Genomic DNA, 18,011 nt, shown 5'->3' on the forward strand with positions numbered 1-18,011 from the left:
CAAGCAACTTGCCGATTACCAGCAAGAGGCTGATGGGTCGATAACTGCTGATCTCCCTTTCCTGATTTTAAGAGTACCCTCATCAAAGCCAACTTCCAACAAATCGGAAAGCAACCCCAGATTATTTTCTGCTATATGAAAAAATAAAAGAAAGAAGCAGAGAAAGGTAAACAGTACTCATCGTGGAAATTATAGTGTTCTTACCTGAAAATATAATAAATATTATCTTAATAACAACATTTTTCCTACCCTATCCCTTGGAAACATTGAACTCAAAATTTTACCGACGAATTACCACGTATACACGATTCTCTGTGTTAAATTTCATCCAAATCGCTTTACCCAGTCAGAAGTTAAGTTTCATATAAGTCAACACACGTACATGCGTGCGTACGTATAAACATTACTCCCCTAGTTTTTTTTTGGGGGGGGGGTTCCTGGGTCAAAAAAGGTTGGGAATTGAAAAAATCCATATCCCATTTTTTGAGTGATTACTATACATTCCTTCTTGCATCGTAGCTCAAAAGCTACGATGCCAGGAAAGTAAAAATTGTAAAAGCAAAAATTCACACGTCATCTTTTCTTAGCCAAATTACAGTCTTAGCATATGATTTTACGAGAGGAACATTAGATTAGTTATATTCCTGTTATATTAATTAATACAGGAGTTTTTGGACGGTTGTTTTATGTTTATCTTTTGTTTTACGTGTATGTTGTAACAATACTTATGTCTTTATCGATGAAATATTACTTAATATATGATTCTGAGAGACCTAAAATATTATTTAAATAAACGAATTTAATACAAGAGTAAAATCAACTCGCTTTATGAAGTGTTGGTTTAACTCAGGCGGTTTCTACTTTTCGTTTTCGTATTTAATCATTGGTTATAAGTCAGATATATATGTAAATATAAATTTCTAACAGATATTTAACGATTCATTTAAAAATATTTTTTTGAGTGTCCGGTAACTTTTAATTTTAATTATATCACATCGATTTACTTAATCATATAATAAGATATATATTTCATAAAATACATATAATACAAACAGTTCTTTGGAATTTAACAAAATATGCAAAGAAGGTTAAAATTATTTATCTAAGCGTTTTTTTTTACAGCGTGCGATCAAATAGAACGTTGCTAATTTTGATTTTATTATTGTGACAGAGAAATTGAATTATAAATATCTAAGAAATACACTACGTATGACGGTAATCGGTATAGCAAACAACGGTTAAAAATTCCCTTTCCTTCACAAATTTCCCACCAGATTTTTGGAATCGTCTTCATATTTTTAATTTTTTTCATTACTGAATGATTATACAAAAGACCCTTTAAAAAATATTTTTTACATTTATACTACTATTGATTAATTTGATTTTTCCTATATTTTTTTCTAAGATATTATGAAAATTAATCTCATAAAAAATGATGTTCAAAAAAATTAAATTTAGTAATCAAAATTAATCCCTTTTAGTTTGATAATATACCGCATTATCTTTTCTATGGTATTAATTTAAAAAATATTACCTAAATTAATAATAAAAAATATATTATCTAAAGTCATGAAATACAAACAATTACATCATCATTAAGTTGGTTAGATACATTGTTATTTTGTACGGTAAAAAAAAGAAAGTGAAAACAAAATATGATTTTTGATATTCACAAAATTAACTTAAAAAATCGCTTTTGGCACACCGGAAGGCGGATGTAGATTTCACCGGTACTAAAAGAGATTTCCACCTTAAAATTAAGAAAAACTTGAAATTTACTCAATACAACAGGTTTCATGTAAAAAAATGCTTCACATGTTTAGCATACGACAAGCCCATCTTCTTACAATTCCAGCAAAACTTTGGTCATTCCTTGGTCATATCAAAAACTGACCACTTTAAACCGATTCGATAATGTGTCTATTAAGGGTTTTTATTTTTCCACACACTGGAACAACGGTTAGTGATATTAAAAAACGTTACTTAAATAAGTTTTAGGCTCTTATCCAAAGAATAGTAGGATTTTTAAACAGATTCGATATTTTACTTAACAAAAAATTTATAGCGATCTTGTATTTTTTTGAAAAAGCCACCCCTTCATTTCCATTCTCATTGTCCGATTTTGGCCATTAACTAACTAGACCAAGATTTTCGGACAAGTTATTTTTAAAGAACAGTTTGAAAATGATTGGCACAAAATTACGACAGTTATCGTGTCCACAAGAAAGAGAAATATATATAAAGTTTTGAGCTGACGGTGGTTTTGAGGTCTGGGGATGTGAAACGCGAAGATACGTCAAAATTTTCCAGAAGTTGAATCGTGGTACCCGTTACGAAATCGACAATTTATCTTCAGAATTTTGAATGAAAATTAAATCATCTGCGTATGCTGTGGCATTTAAATACAGGACAATCCCTAAGTCTATACACTTACAAACTAAATTTTTTTAAATGTTGTTTAAATACAAATTAAACAAAATCGGTGGTAAGTTGCACCCTAATCTAATTTCCTGATTTACATTTAAATTATTTAACAATTTCCGCCCTGTATTTATTGGTAGGCTCGTAGCCGTGTAAAGTCTTTTAATCACACTTATTAAGAGGGAAAGTACTCCTTTTCTCTCTAGAACTCGTTACGAAATCTCTCTACCGCTAATCGAAAGGCTTTTGTATATCTACAAAAGCGATGTGAGTTTCGATATTGTATTTCTTGTATTTCTCAATAATTTTTTTACAGTAAAAAAGGCTCCATTCTGAAACCACACTCTTCTTCCATAAGTATATCATCCATTATTTTTTTTTGTCGCGTGCCATTACTATTTTAGAATAGACTTCATAACAATTTTTCATTTATATATATTTTTTAAATTAATAATTTTGAATATTTTTACGTATTATAAATTAAAATATTCAACAACTTTATATCTGTAATCGTATAAATATCTGATTATATCATAAAATGTCTATACGTAATAGAAAAGTAAATTTCTACATCGTAAATGTTTTAAAAATCATGATTATTCTTATTTATACATATCTTTAATTTTTGAAAGAATTATTTCAGAATTTTCTTTCCGAATTTTTTTAACGGAGTTAGGTAGTTGTACGTTGTTGACTAAATACAATTAGCGAGAGTTTTTAAGTGGTTATGACCGTTGTGGAAATTGGTGTTAAATTAAATAATAATATGTGAAAGTTGTATCGTTTGTTCATTTAATTTGTGGTTTTGTTCATTTTATTATATCTGTAGATTTTACATCGTTTCGTTGAATTAAATTCACGACGCGTCCGGGTTATATTTATTATTTTCATGTTATATTAATATCTCTGTTTTCATTATGAGGACAGAACTACCTAATAATAATTCAAAGCTCGAAAACAGAAGCACCGAACGGTGTGATTTTATTTTATCAAAATTTCATTAAAGAATTTTAACTTTCCACTATATTTACTCACCGATGTCGATGTTGGTTTAATAAAAAATAGTTAAAAATAACATTTTTAATATGTGAAAATTACAAATACAATTCCCAGAAAGATTTTAATTTTTTTTTATTATCAGTGGCCATAATGTTACGAAAGGTTATAACGTACACCATGTTTATTGAACTTTTACGCGTTTGGCAAATGCGAACGTTTCTTTTTGCGTGCTCTTACTAGAATATGTTTACGTCTACTTCCCGTATTTTCAGTATAAATATTTTTTGTAGCGTTCCAGTTTTATTTTATATATATTCTGAGTAGACGCGTGAGTTTGAATGCTAGAACAGCATTACCGCTAAAACATTCGTCTGTATGTGGATGCACAAATTAAAGGAGCAATAACTCTTTAAATATTACTACGAATGCGTATAAAAAAATGAAAAACCACGTTCCGTCGAATAAAAAAGAGATCTACAAATCATAAAATACATTAGAATTAGAATAAAATACAAATCAAATTCACATACAGCACGGACAAGTCGTGAATTAAATGTAATGAAAAAAAAAGGAAATTTATAATAAAAATATTTAACTAACAAGCAATACAAATCGTAATTTTTTTCAAATCTTCGGCGTCTTTTAAAGCCAGATACCGACAATAGCATTATGACAAAACCGATATTACTAATTGCAACTTGGATTAACCTCATTCCGATCAAAATAATAAAATAATATTGAATTTTAATTCACACATTAATAAATTAGTTTTGTTTTTTGAAATGATTTTTCTAGTTAAATCATAATTTTATACGGAAACAATAAATTAGTGAATTACATACGGCGGTGTAATTTCTATAGGTTACGGATGTTAAAATAACTGATGAAAGATTGATAGTAATATTTTTTTTTATTCATTAACATTGTTAAAATAGTAGAAACTATTCAATATCCGAACGTAGTCAAGGCACTTAAAAACTGCTAATTTTATAGTTACATATACGATGTCATATGCATACATAAAGTCATATAATCCATGGATTACACCTGATAACGCAGCATTCCACATTTATATACAACATTTACATATACACATTAAGGAAATGAATTAATTAAGCTATTTGTAAATTTAAGGTACATCTTTCATCATGTTTTACAGTTGATCTTCATATATTTGATAAATTGTTTTATTTATCAGATAGCCCTACAGAATTTTTAAAAATTGTTTTTCCTCAAGGACATTTCTGTTCTTCGCACCGGTAATTTGTAGAAAAGTTTCCTACCTCGGTATAACGGGATCTTCTCTGAAACCGACAGATTGTACGTTTGAATCCTTTGTGTGTCTGCCGATCCAGTATGAAACAACCGTTAAGTAATTTTGGCGTAATTGTTAGAGTAATACGCTTACAAATTTATTCCTATCAAATTTGGCATTTAAAACCTGTACTAATGAAAATCGTCGGTAATAAATTTACTTATAATTTTTATTGAAATTATAGAAATTATTGAAATCAAACCGTTATTTTATATTTTTATAAACCTGATGATCTATTCTTACGGTTAATGTTTGCGTTTTATAGTGATCGGTTATTTTTTACACTATGAATCGATTACAAAGGAATCGGTTGTAAAAATCCAAAAGTAAGATATTTATTTTTAATCCAATGAATTTTCAATACTTTTATACCGTTAAAAAAAAAACATAGGGTTAGATCTTTAATATTCGTTAAAGTAAAATACTGTGAAAAGTTTTTTTTCTTTTTTTACCTTCCTTAATAGATCAGAATACTAAACGAAAAAAATTCGTTACGTAAAAGGATCTTATTTTCGTTAATATATACTTTCAGTAATTGCGTGCAGTCAAATTAACATAGATAGAGAGATAGCGTTGTTGTTACTTCCTTAAATGCGAAGTATATTCCACGATAGACTTAAAAGTAGAAATTATATCACCAAAATAAAATTTTGCACGTTAAAAACATTTCCTTTTGAATAATATTCTACAATTACCTATACCCATTATTATTAAATATATTCAAATTTATTTATAATAAATTATACAACCTAACTTATTTTTATCCTTGACGGAACGGAAAGAGACTAGACGTATTTGAATTCGCGCCGTACGTTACTCTTTGAATATTTGTCGCGTAAGTTTTTTATTAACGGGCGACTCGTTTTGACGCAGTTTTTTTTTTTTTTTTTTTTAATAACAGAAAATTATTTGGAGAAGAATTATTAGTTATGTGTCATTACCGCAACGGTCTGAATTAAAATTAGATCTAAAATTTTGATTGAAAATTAGGTCGCGTACAAATGATAAATTTGTGTCGATTGGAACGATATATTTCAACGAACGATTAAAGTTTTCAACGTTATCTGACATGTAGATTAAATGAACACAATTAAAAGTCTGATAAAACATTAACAAAATGAACATTATGGAACTTCACAAAATTTTACCTTTCCCTTTTCTTTAACTCCTTTCCCCTTTCCATTTCCTTTTCCCTTTTTTTTTCCATTTTCCCCTTCTTCCCTTTTCCAATTTTTTTCTTTCTCCATTTTCCCCGAGCGTAAATCGGTCCAGTAGTTTTTTATTTTGTTGCGAACACACATATCAGAAACATTGAAAAGGAATCGTAAAATATTTAGTATAGCGGTTGCGTCCTTCAAAAAAGCATGTTTTACCTGTCAGATGTGACATCGTAGGTATATAAATAGTAGATATATAAAAACGCCCGTATTCGAATGCAACGTTGTATCAAAATTTCAAAGCACTCGGTGAAGGAAATTTCGGAGATTTAAAACTTTGAACGAACATTTACATTTTTATTTATATAGATTAGGTTTTTGTTTCGTTATTTTATTTTTAATAATGATTAAATTAGTAAATTTTTTATAATGAATTAAGCAAAAAATATTTCCGTCTGTTATCAAAAACTTGTTTTTTAATTTTTATTAAAGGTTGATCTGCTCGATGAATTTTATAAATAGCCGTAGTAATTCTACTGTCGGCAAATAAAAATAAGGCAAACGTTTTAAAGCTTACTTAAAGACAAAATTATTGGGGCGAACCACAACTAAATAAATAGATTCCTTACAGAATGATGGCCGGTCAAAATTGCAGTAATTCTACATACCTTATCTTTAACATAAGTAAAAAAAAAAAATTAATGAGTTAGTATAGCCGCTCGAGATCTAATCCTCTTCTCTGTTAAAGAAGTTCTGTATGAATCTGATAATGATGCTTAGCGAATTACCCGTGTACTTTCATCATTTAAGATCAATGTTTTAGTGAAAGTCTGCATATAAAACGTATTTAAGTTACTTCTGCCGTAGCATTTTAAAATTTCTTAGTTTTCCTTACTCATACTCATTAAGTTGAATCCAACATTAATTTAATAAAAATTAATTGAAAATATGAAAAAAAGTTTACATCTATGTCGTTCAAAACTTTTAAGGAAGGCTCAGTGTTTTCTCAAAATATGCGTATTTTATGAAAAATACAAGAATCGCAAAATTTCAACCGATCTGAAGAGAGAATCGATCAAAACTAAGGTGAAAAAAGTCTATTCTGTTTTAATACCGCAAATAATTTTTTAACGATAACGTTTTTTAAATATGCATATCAAAAAACATTCTATAAGATTATTATTTTTTACGCTAAGTATAAAAAAAGATTTTATAACAAACTTAAATTACATTAGGTAACAGGAGGTTAATAAAAAATTTTAAGTATGTAACTTATTAATAAAAAAAAATACTTCGATATTATCTCTGGTGGAGTACGGCTGAAGTCCATAATATCTGAATAATCAACAACAGATAAAAAAAATTATCAATTAGGGAGTTAACAGATAATTTATTGTGGAAAAATTATTATAACGCTGAAATTTGTAAGTATTCATTATTATGAGAAGAGTTGTGAAGCTTTTATCTTACTACAAATGATTTAAACGCGACTAATATAATGATAAATTTAAATACATTAATAAGTTATGTTTAGATGTAATAAGTACGACCGCAGGGTTTCATTTAGATAATTTTTATTCATTAACTGTATTCATCGATTCATATATAAAAAAAGAGCGTAACTTAAGATATTACTTTTTAATAACTATTTTTATGTAAGAAAATGTCGTACAACATTGATTTAATTTGATCACTTTTATAATATATCTAAAACGTTACTCAACAAATCAGATGCGATCGTATCGAGAACTTTCTATAAAACGTGAGTTTTGTTCATAGCTTTCTATCCAACCCCAACGCTGTGATGTATCTACAGGTCATATTGACGGGTATCGGATTGCAGAACTTGACATTGTCAATGTGTCCCCTACGGTTGACGTCAAAATGTCGTGAGGTGTGTCAATCGAATTGACAAGAAACAATCGAAAGAATGAATATTCACACTGAACGTAACTACACTTCACACACTTAAGCACATGTTCAAATATCCCTCCTACTTTTTCTTGGGAATTAAAAGAAGTTAAACAAAAACAATTATACCATTTGTGGTTAAAAAAAAAAATATATATATATATATTAAAAAAATTATCCCCCATTCGCTAATATTTGTTTATACAAAAACTTATTTACGTATTAAATAATTAAAAAGAAGTGACAAAAGTAAATTGTGAAAACAACTGTAATTATGCGAGGAATTTTTTTCTTTAATCCAAAAAAAGGAATATTATAAAATTTAAATAGAATCTCATTCTTTCAGAAGTAAAAATTTTACAAGAAATGAAATGAAAATTAGTATGAAAAAAATATTCTTCCCCATTTTTCCGAATAATGTAATAATACTACTCGGCGGAGTACTGAATCCTTTTGTACCGGGTTCTAATTGGATTATTGTCATAATCTTTTCAGTGACTATTATTCGCTGGAGTAAGGGGAATTCTACAAAATGCGATCTCTCTTTGCTTTTTAATATCTGAGTGGAGATGTTCTCTCTAAAGGTATTGGAACGAACTTGTTATGATCATCCCTTTGATAGTTTTTTTTTTAATGAATTACATTTTTTTATAATCAGTTGTTATTTTTCAAATTATTATTTTTATTATTACTAAATCGAACATAATTATATTGTGCATTATTAAATAGTTTCTGTATGTTGTATCAATCGATACAAAATCACTATTTTTCTTGGTTAAAGAAAATAAGAAAATTATAATTAAGTAATAAATTTATTACCGAATGAGGAAATATATCTCTTTCAACTTTATTCGTAAAATGTTAGTCCGTTTGCCGATTTATCTGTTCTAGAATTCGTGATTTATTTCTAAAGAAATAATCCATTTGTTTTAATGTGACCGATTTAAATTGCTTTTTTATTTCCCCGTCTAGATAGAGGTATAGCAGAGCAATAGCTCTGGAAGAGAAAGTATTGTAATCGGTCCCGTTTGAGCATATGCGGTTGTCAACGGAACTTGACGTTTTGACACCTACGGAATTCAAAAAACCAAAAAAACGGATGGAGAATGTCCGGATGTTAATGTTCGTATGCACGCGCTCGCGTGTGGTTTCGGTGTCAGCCTCAAAATTATCTTATATCTCCAGAGCTACTGGACCTATTTTGATCAAACTTTGTCAGTTTACTCCTAACATACGGGACGTTGATGCCATTAAATTCTTAAGTTAAACGGTCAAGTAGTGAGGTTGTACCGCAAGGTCACCTCAGTATCTCAAGATTTCACCTAATTAAGGTAATATTCTTTTTAGGCGCTCTGTTAACAATTAAAAAATAATATTCGCAAAAAAAATTTCGTAACATCGCAATCCCGCCGAAGAAAATGCTCTAAACTAATAGCGTACTGCTTCATGTAGGCATACCACTCCAATACTACCACAAGGTCCGCTAGTTTCGAAGTCCACCATATTAGAATTTCCCTTTTTCCCTGTGGGAAATTCCCTTTTCCCTCGTCATCTTACAGTGGGAAATTTTTATATATTTTATATAATGAAATTATTATTATATTTCATTATAAATATTAATTATTTATTTTATTTAATATTTCAAAGATCGGTAGCAATGATGTACAACTGTTGTAGTCATCTGCTATGTTGTGACGTCACAGGTTAGCGGTAAAATTAAGTAAACGAGTAATATTCAAGATGTAAAAAAGTAACTCGGTCTGGCTGGGTCTCGAACTCGATAGCCCGGACGACTAGGTACCTGATGCGTTAAGCCTCGCATCAGTCTGTCGACCGTACGAGCGAAATTTGTTCTATCTACTGTGTACGTTGTGAAATTACATTAGTTTAGTTAGTGCAACCATCGCCGCTAGTACCGCCACACTTGCGCATACGGAAATGCGAATTAAATACGGTATGCACGCGCGCTTTAGTTAGAATTATTGAATTAAATAAACCAAAAAAAATTTGGTTTTATTTACATAAAAAGAAAATTGTTTAAATTAAGTTGTGTGTGTAAGCCGAGCATCAGAAAAACCCACAGTTGTAGGAATAAAATCCACGTGACGATGAAGTCCTACAACTGTGTTGTCAGCTTTTTTTAATTACGTTGTCCTTTCTTTTCCCTTTCTTTTTCCTGTTTAGCCTCCGGTAACTATTGTTTAGATAATACTTCAGAGGATGAGTGAGGATGATATGTATGAGTGTGAATGAAGTGTAGTCTTGTACATTCTCAGTTCGACCATACCTGAGATGTGTGGTTAATTGAAACCCAACCACCAAAGAACACTGGTATCCACGATCTAGTATTCAAATCGGTGTAAAAATAGCTGGCTTTACTAGGACTTGAACGCTGGAACTCTCGACTTCCAAATCAGCTGATTTGGGAAGACGCGTTCACCACTAGACCAACCCGGTGGGTTTAATTACGTTGTTCTAATAACGCAAAACTTAACCTACATTTTATCTTTTTTACCTTATTTAGTAAAATTTATTTTATATCGCATATGATAGCAATGAATTGAAGTGTTAAAATTTATCGATGGTTTTATTATTAAAATATTTTTACTTTTTTGAGCAGCCTAAAATTTTCCAAAAAACATTGAAAATTAATTATTTTATTAATTATTATCATTCTTATTTTTTAGGTAGTTTGAAAAAGTTGAAGCGGTTGATTTACATTTGAAAATAGTAAATAATAATAAAGTTCAAAATTATTATTATTTTTTTATTTATAGGCTCAATGAAGCTGCGAATTTCGTCAAGGTTGGCAATTCGCAATTACTTTTTTATCATTTCCTTTTAGATTTTAAGTCGCTGTGCAGTATGCTTTAGAATTATGTGGTGCATTCTGTTATTTCGGCGTTACGTTGGTTGCCCTGTGGGTTCGTTGGGCTTAGTTAAGTTGTAATTGAATTTGCTTGGTTCCGTTTTGTGTTTTCGTTTACTGGAATCAATATTTGCGAAAAACGTAATGCTTCTTTTGGTAGAGGAATACATTTTTCTCGTTAAACTCGCCTTTCATAAAGTTGACAAGATTTAGAGAAGCACAAGTTTTCTGAAAATTTTCCAAATACTATTTTGGATAGTTCCTCATCGCGATGCGGTTTCAAGTATTAACGAAAACTTTCGGACAACAGGCTTTGTTGAAGATACTGATCGAAGTGGAAAATCTAAACGAACAGAAGCTGCTTAAACAACGCGTAAGTTAGTACAGCGGCAATTTCTTGCCGCTGTACTTGCTACCGCACATAAGCTGTAAGAAAAGAACTGAAACAGTCAACAGTTTTAACCTTTTATTGACGAAAATTCCGTAGGTATCCCCGACATTACGTTTTTTTACAGATGAAGCAGGTTTCATCTGGGAGCGTATATTAATTCACAAAATACACTGTGGTCGATAACTAACTCCATAAATTACACACACACGAACAATCTTTACACGAAGCAAAAATTGGAGTCTGGATCGGTGTGAGTAGAGCGCGCATTGCAGGACCAATCTTTTTTAAAAATCCACTTAATAGAGATCGTAATTGTGCTGTTTTAACCAAGCGTCATTAGTCAGTTAACAGAAGTGGAAATCAATCACGGTTGGCTCCGACCGGCGCTACAACGTCAATGACCCTTTTACGAAATGTCTTTGGTGAACGATATCATTTCGAAAGGTTTACGATCTGCACAATCACCCGATCTGACTCCACCAGATTTTACGAAATTCTTCGGTCAACGAATCATTTCAAGGGTTTGTGGCTTGCACGATCGCCGGATCTGACTCCCCCAGATTACTTTCTATGGGGGCAGCAAAACAAGCAATGTATCACAACAGACCGTGCACAATTGACGAACTAAAAACCGCAATAACGGCATACGCACGAGACATTGCAGTATATCAACCGGTTAAAGTGTTTGACAATAAATTGAAACATGTGTACTGTCGCAATGATTTTAGAGGTCATTTTTAACACCTTTTATTAACTATTCCAGTTATTGCAGCATTCATTTCTATAAAATAAAAATACAAAGTTTCGTCACTACACTTCCATAATTCCAATACACAGCAACTTTCCGAACGCTCTGTAGAATAAAATTTGCTTATCGCTTTTTTCTATTGTTTAACGTGGTGAATGAAATAAAAATAATAATTTTTAAATATTTTCTTAGTTTTTATAAATTTTCATTTCTATGGTAATAATTTTTTTCTCGTGTTGCCACAATGACTGTAATTACCTGACGATAAAACAAATTTGCTTTTTATTCCATGAAATTTTATTCTTTTGATTTATTATTTGAATTTTTATACTTGCCATTGAAATCGTAATTATTCCTGTAATAAACCAAGATCAATGTTTTATTTTTTCTTTCTTTTTTCATTTCCCATCGCCTTTTAATATTTTTACCTGACGTGAAATGGTGGAGGTATTCAACCTGTATATTTTTACCTTTATCTATTTTTAGCATTATATTTCATCAAACTTCCATATTTCAATGGTTCCTTTTTTATTTTTACAGAGAAGTTTTTGTAACGGTTTCATAATAAGTTTTTCTGATAATTAAAGTGGAAAACAACTTAAAAGAAAACTTTAATTTGAAGCTTCCCATTTCGTTTGAAAATAATCTTATTTGTGTAACATTGGATTATTTTATCTTTTAAATAAATAGACTGATGTCATTGTGATTTGGGGTAAAAGTATTTTTGTGTAAATATTCAAGAAAATTGGTTAGAAAGCTGTAGAATATAAATATTGATTGTTAGTCTCGTAATTCTGACAGCTTTCTGCTCACCGTTGGTTGTACTTATTCCATGTGTATTCTCCATTGTTTCTTATTTTTATCAGGACTTAGCTTTTGTTTTTTCGCCTTTTTCTTTGTTAGAACCGACTGTTTTTTACCGCTTATGGTTTTTACATGCCTAATTACATTAAATTAAAATAAAATGATTTTTATTTTTTTTTAAACCGAATCGGGGAAAAATGATTTTAGATCGTAACTTTAGGTCGTTATTTTTGTATAACTTACCAAAATTTAGAAACCGTAAACATGCGCAGTTGTTGCCCCTTGGGTGCCTGAAGTATTGATGGTACTGAAAATATTACATTGAAATGGTTTACCGTGACGAGAATTCGTGTAGGTACCAAGAAGGAAGCAATCTAATAATAAATCTCCATCAAACGTATCTCCTGAGATGCCTACTAATAATAATTTGTAGTAGTTGAAATTTAATTTTAATTTGGTTACATTTCAAAATGTTGAAGTTAATTTTTTTTTTGTTTTTAATTAAAAATGTTAAAAAAACCCCTAATGATCTAAATTACAGTACGTGAAAACTGGTTTTACGTTCGAGTTTCAAAGATCTCAAAATACCTCAAAGATATTTCAAAAGTATACGTGTGATGACCATCCCTGGCAGCACGGCTGGCCACCGTGTTCTCTTAGGGTTCACTTCATCAAAATTCAATCACACGTAAAACTAATTCGACAAAAAAATATATTTTACTTTGAAATAATAGATCATTTTAAGAAAACTACACTGAAATCGATCAGTTTGTTCAAACTTACAGCTAAAAATAACGTAGTTTCTGGTCGCAAAATATTCGTTCCAGTTTTCTGATGTCTGAGATAAAAATAACTGAAGAATATTTTCTTAAACCAAAGATTACATAGACGGGTAGAAAACTGTTTTATATAACAGTTTGTCACATCGTAACTAATTGTTGAATTATTAGTACCCAGTGATGGAATGCATACCAGTTTGATATTCAAAACTGTAACAAAGCAAAGTGAAAAACATTGCAGTATACAAAAAAAAAGCCTATAAATCTCAACCAACGCTCAGTGGTAGTTTACGTTTCCCTAATTTTTTTACTTTGTTCAAGCTACTGATTTCTTGCGTTTTACGTTTCTTAAAAATGGTCGTTTTTCCATAAAAGCGTGATTTTTTACGGTATAATGTAAAAATACTACTGGACGACGAATTAAAGACTAACTTACTAGAAAACAATTGTTTTCTGGATTACAGACTAGTTTCATCTAGCCTGTAGGTAATCATGAGTGTCTGTAAGTTAGGTAGGGATCACAGATCTTCGAATATTTTAAATTGAAATAATAGTAAAAGTTGCTAAATGAAATATTTACGAAAAAAATTATAATAAAACTGATATTTAAAAAGGCACTAAAATTTTTAAAATAATAATTTTTAATACTTTATAATAATACTATTCAGTTCATTAAATCTTGTGTTTGTTTTTGTCAGCCTCAAATTGAGGGTTGGTAAGTTGCTGGTATTTGATTGTATTTTATCTTATGATGGCTTAAAAAAATATAAATTTAAAAAACTTCAAATAGAATATTTTTTTTGTTTTTATACCTTTTCAGATTTTTTTGTTGGTTTTATGTTTCCTTAATTGTAAAATTTATTTTTTTTTGAAGTTAATTTTATTATTTTACCAGTAGAAAAGTAAATTTAAGCATATTGAAAATAAATTAAAAAAAAAATGATTATGTATTAAATACTTTTTTGTTAAATTAAAACTTATGTATATTTTGTTATATACGTGTCTATGTATTCAAGAACAATGTGGACTGCAGGTCGTGGAAAAGGGTTGCGGGAGATATCCCAGTACAAGTTGAATATTGCGTCTGTAACTGTTTTCCCTAAGTTGTGAACTTGTGATGGGATCTTAACTTTAGCTATTCGTCTTCCAAGATACGAAACTCTATTTAGGTATTATAATGTAGCGCGTTGTTTCTTATTACCGTATCATAAAAAAACATATATTAAAAATACTCTTTCCTCAATACATTACTGGTCCTAATGAATTATAAAAAATGTATTTCAGAAATTTTATAATATTTGTTTAATTTTTTTGTATTTTTTTTTAGTGTTGGTTTTTCCTAAAGAAAATAAAGAATTGCGATTAAATATTCTGTTATTTTAATATTTCTCTATTTACATGTACTGTTATAAATATTTTAATATAATTAAATCCGTAGTAGTAAAATGTTTTAATAGTACAGCGGTTACTATGACATTTAAAATTTTCTACTTGTATAACGATAAATTTTCCAAAATATTCTATATTATACCCCCGTTAGATAAAAGATTTGTAATAAATACTTATACAATTTATAATTAACAATGACAATACACTTTGAACAAATGATGGAATAATCTTTCGTTGATTAGTATTCATCTATTTTATCAAACAATATATTTCATTAATTTACTGCATAAGCTCAAAGCTTGTGCGTTGAATTATAGATAAGAAATATTTATGTAATACACCGGCGTACAATGTACAATATTTTTTGGGGGCGTAGTATGATGGTATCAGTTAAGAATTTAATAAGATGTACCAAAAAACAGAGAATTTTTATAACTTTTTTTGTGGGGTGAGTCCACCTCCTCGCAAAAAAGACAGTATAGAAGAAGGGGAGGGAGAGCAAAGACAGAGTATTTTTAACATCCTCCACCTCTCCCCCAAAATCGATCCGATTTGGGCATCATTGTGTTCGTGCGTAAATGCATTTTCACAATGCGTTTACGCACGAAGTGTCGGACTCTCACTGGTGGTCTTATTCAACCGCCATTAGCAGACTACCGACTTAAATCACCCCCCCCCCCTCTTTCTAACAGGAATCGACCCGGAACTTTTAACACAATATTTTAGGCCAAGTCGCCAGACCTGGGGGAGTCCTCCAACCAGGGGGTTCTCCTCAGGCTAGGCCTTAAAGACCTAGCCTGAGAAGGCCGCTACCTAATTTTTATCTGACGCAGAACTACCCAGGTCACCGTTCTTGGTCTCGAAAATGCTCCCGACGAATCGAGCCAGACTCTTCCGGCTGCTCAGTTCATGGATTATCATAGCAGCTACGTAGTGGGGGCTGAGTGATCCGAGGTCCACCTTTAGCGATTGAAGATTGAAGTTTAAGTTAACATGTTCACAAGTTTTTTAATATATCAGATAGCCGGATTTATTTTCTCTGTACTACTGTACGGGTATAAAGGTTTCATGTCACGGTCTAAGGGCACAAATTAGTTGTGGCTAGAGCATAATGTGTAGATGTTTGTGTAAAAGTATTTTTAAATTTTTTATTCTGAATTTAATTTATTATGTAAATTTTATTTTGTTAATTAGCATTTTCTTTCTTGTTTGTCGCTGCCAAGAATCTTTCTCATACGTATTTCTAGAATAACAATTTTCTGTTGCAGTGTGAAGATCCTGAGTCCTATTTGGTGTAAAGGACAATGCAGCTGTTGAGTTATTCTTCCTAGTGCACCGATCACTACAGGCGCGATAAGTACTATAATCTGATGCCAGAGATCTTCGGTCTTATTGGATAAAGGTAAATACTTACTTACTTCCCCTGATTTTTTATTTTACATTAGAGAATGATGCCACTTGGATATCAATTAGATGTGTACTTTGCTAGAACAATATAGGGTCAATTATGATTGTGGTCCTCTCAGTTCTCAGTTCCCGACTACAGTAAATTTTTTATCGTTCGCTGTTATGTACAGCTTGCGATCGATACCTGTTGTAGAGTTCAGTGTTGTTAATTAGTCCCTTTTGTTTGCATATACGCTGATGATCATCTTGAAAAAATTGTTTTGTCATTGGAGGTAATCGACAGCGGCTAACGTTGAGTAACCGATGTTTTCATGGCCTTATTTGCATAATCTGCAGAGGTGAGTTCGCATCCGTGTCTTTGAAGATGTACTTCTTATAATCCTTGGTAGCCGGTCTTGAATAACTATCTGAATCCGTTTATCTCAGCGGATATATTTCCTAATTTAACCGCTTTCACGAGACTTTAAAGTCGATACTATCACTTTTTACAAAAAAACAAATGGGCTTTAGGAAGTGCTTTGCTGTTCCATCAATCAACTTGTTTTCTTCATCGATTTTTTCGGTCGGATCAAATTGTATTTTCCAGGTTCGCTGGAGCGGTGATGTTCCGCATCGCTAATGCTGGTATCTTCCGCATACCGTATCGTTTCAGTATCTCCTCTGCTTTGACTTGCTTGTGGTGGAAATTAACGATATCCATCTCTCCTTTGCCTCTTTTCTTCCTTGGCAAGTGGAACATCTCCGTGTAATTTCTAGAGTGGTATATTCTATATTATCCTTATTATTATTATTTCTAGGTATTTATACGGTCATAAAAAATAATAAAGACTTATGTCAGTTTCGTTTAACTTTTTTTTCTCTTTGTGTATCGTTACTGTAGTTCCTCACTGTTTATTGATAAAGGGTGTGGGCAAAATCATATTGTTATTCTTTCGAATCGGATATCAAGTGAAAAATCCTGTAATTGTAATCGCCGAGTGAGTGAAAATGTAATTAAAATAGAAAAAAGAACCGTAAAGTATCAATGGAGCCTTCAGTTATTTATTTATAAAAAAAAGTAAATGTATAATGGCAATGAAATATTCAAATCTACATATATATGTCGTGAGTGATTAATAATCAACGTCCAGCAAAACCTGTAGAAAATAAATTGATGAAAATTTGTATACAAATTTTTCTTGAGGTGTACGTGCAAACGTAAGAAAGGATGTATTTGAAAATTCGAATTTAAAGGGTTAAAATGGAGTAACGATGACATTTACAATTTTTTTAATTTCTCTATAACAAATAAAGATAACTTGATTTTTGGTAATGTGTAATCTTCATGTGAATATGTAAAAACCAATTTTAGATTTTTTTTTTAAAATTCTGCCTTCAAAGGAGTGATAAAAGGTAAAAATTGTTGAACAATCGAAAATTTTCCCCATTTCCGGCTATATTAAACGAGATATTCACTACATTTGGGCTAGCAAATTCTCTTCGTTTTTTAAAAGGTGCGACGGTGTAGGACGTGGCGATAAACAACCTACACAATCAGTGCCACTATTAGTGTACGGTATGTGCGACCGACTCCGGTTACTTAACTGTAAAACATAAATTTAAAAAATTTAAACGTTTTTAAAAAAAATATAAAAATCGAATTACGGTCACCCCCTACTGGTACCCGCTATAAATAATATTTTTAAAATGGAGGTCGACTATTTTGAATCCTGCATTTTTCAGATCGCTCAAAGTTTCGGGTCCTGTACTGACCAAACCGTTGCTCCGATGAAATTACCGTACACCGATATATTTTATAAATCGAACAGGTTTTAATTTTTA

The 18,011-nt window shown here is 30.7% G+C and overlaps 1 protein-coding gene and 1 long non-coding RNA gene across 7 annotated transcripts in view; one reads left to right on the forward strand and one right to left on the reverse strand.

Annotated features, from left to right (window-relative positions):
- Nucleotides 1-18,011, reverse strand: part of LOC142328852 (RNA-binding protein Raly) — a 938,200-nt gene that overhangs the window by 367,299 nt on the left and 552,890 nt on the right. The gene's annotated exons all lie outside the window — the stretch shown is intronic.
- Nucleotides 1-18,011, forward strand: part of LOC142328853 (uncharacterized) — a 343,892-nt gene that overhangs the window by 130,524 nt on the left and 195,357 nt on the right. Inside the window, exon 2 of the long non-coding RNA XR_012757372.1 lies at nucleotides 16,052-16,185. This is a non-coding gene — a long non-coding RNA (uncharacterized LOC142328853). The remainder of the gene's footprint in view (nucleotides 1-16,051; nucleotides 16,186-18,011) is intronic.

Source organism: Lycorma delicatula, chromosome 8 (genome assembly GCF_047948215.1).
Source record: "Lycorma delicatula isolate Av1 chromosome 8, ASM4794821v1, whole genome shotgun sequence".
In the NCBI taxonomy this organism is placed as follows: Eukaryota; Metazoa; Arthropoda; class Insecta; order Hemiptera; family Fulgoridae; genus Lycorma; species Lycorma delicatula.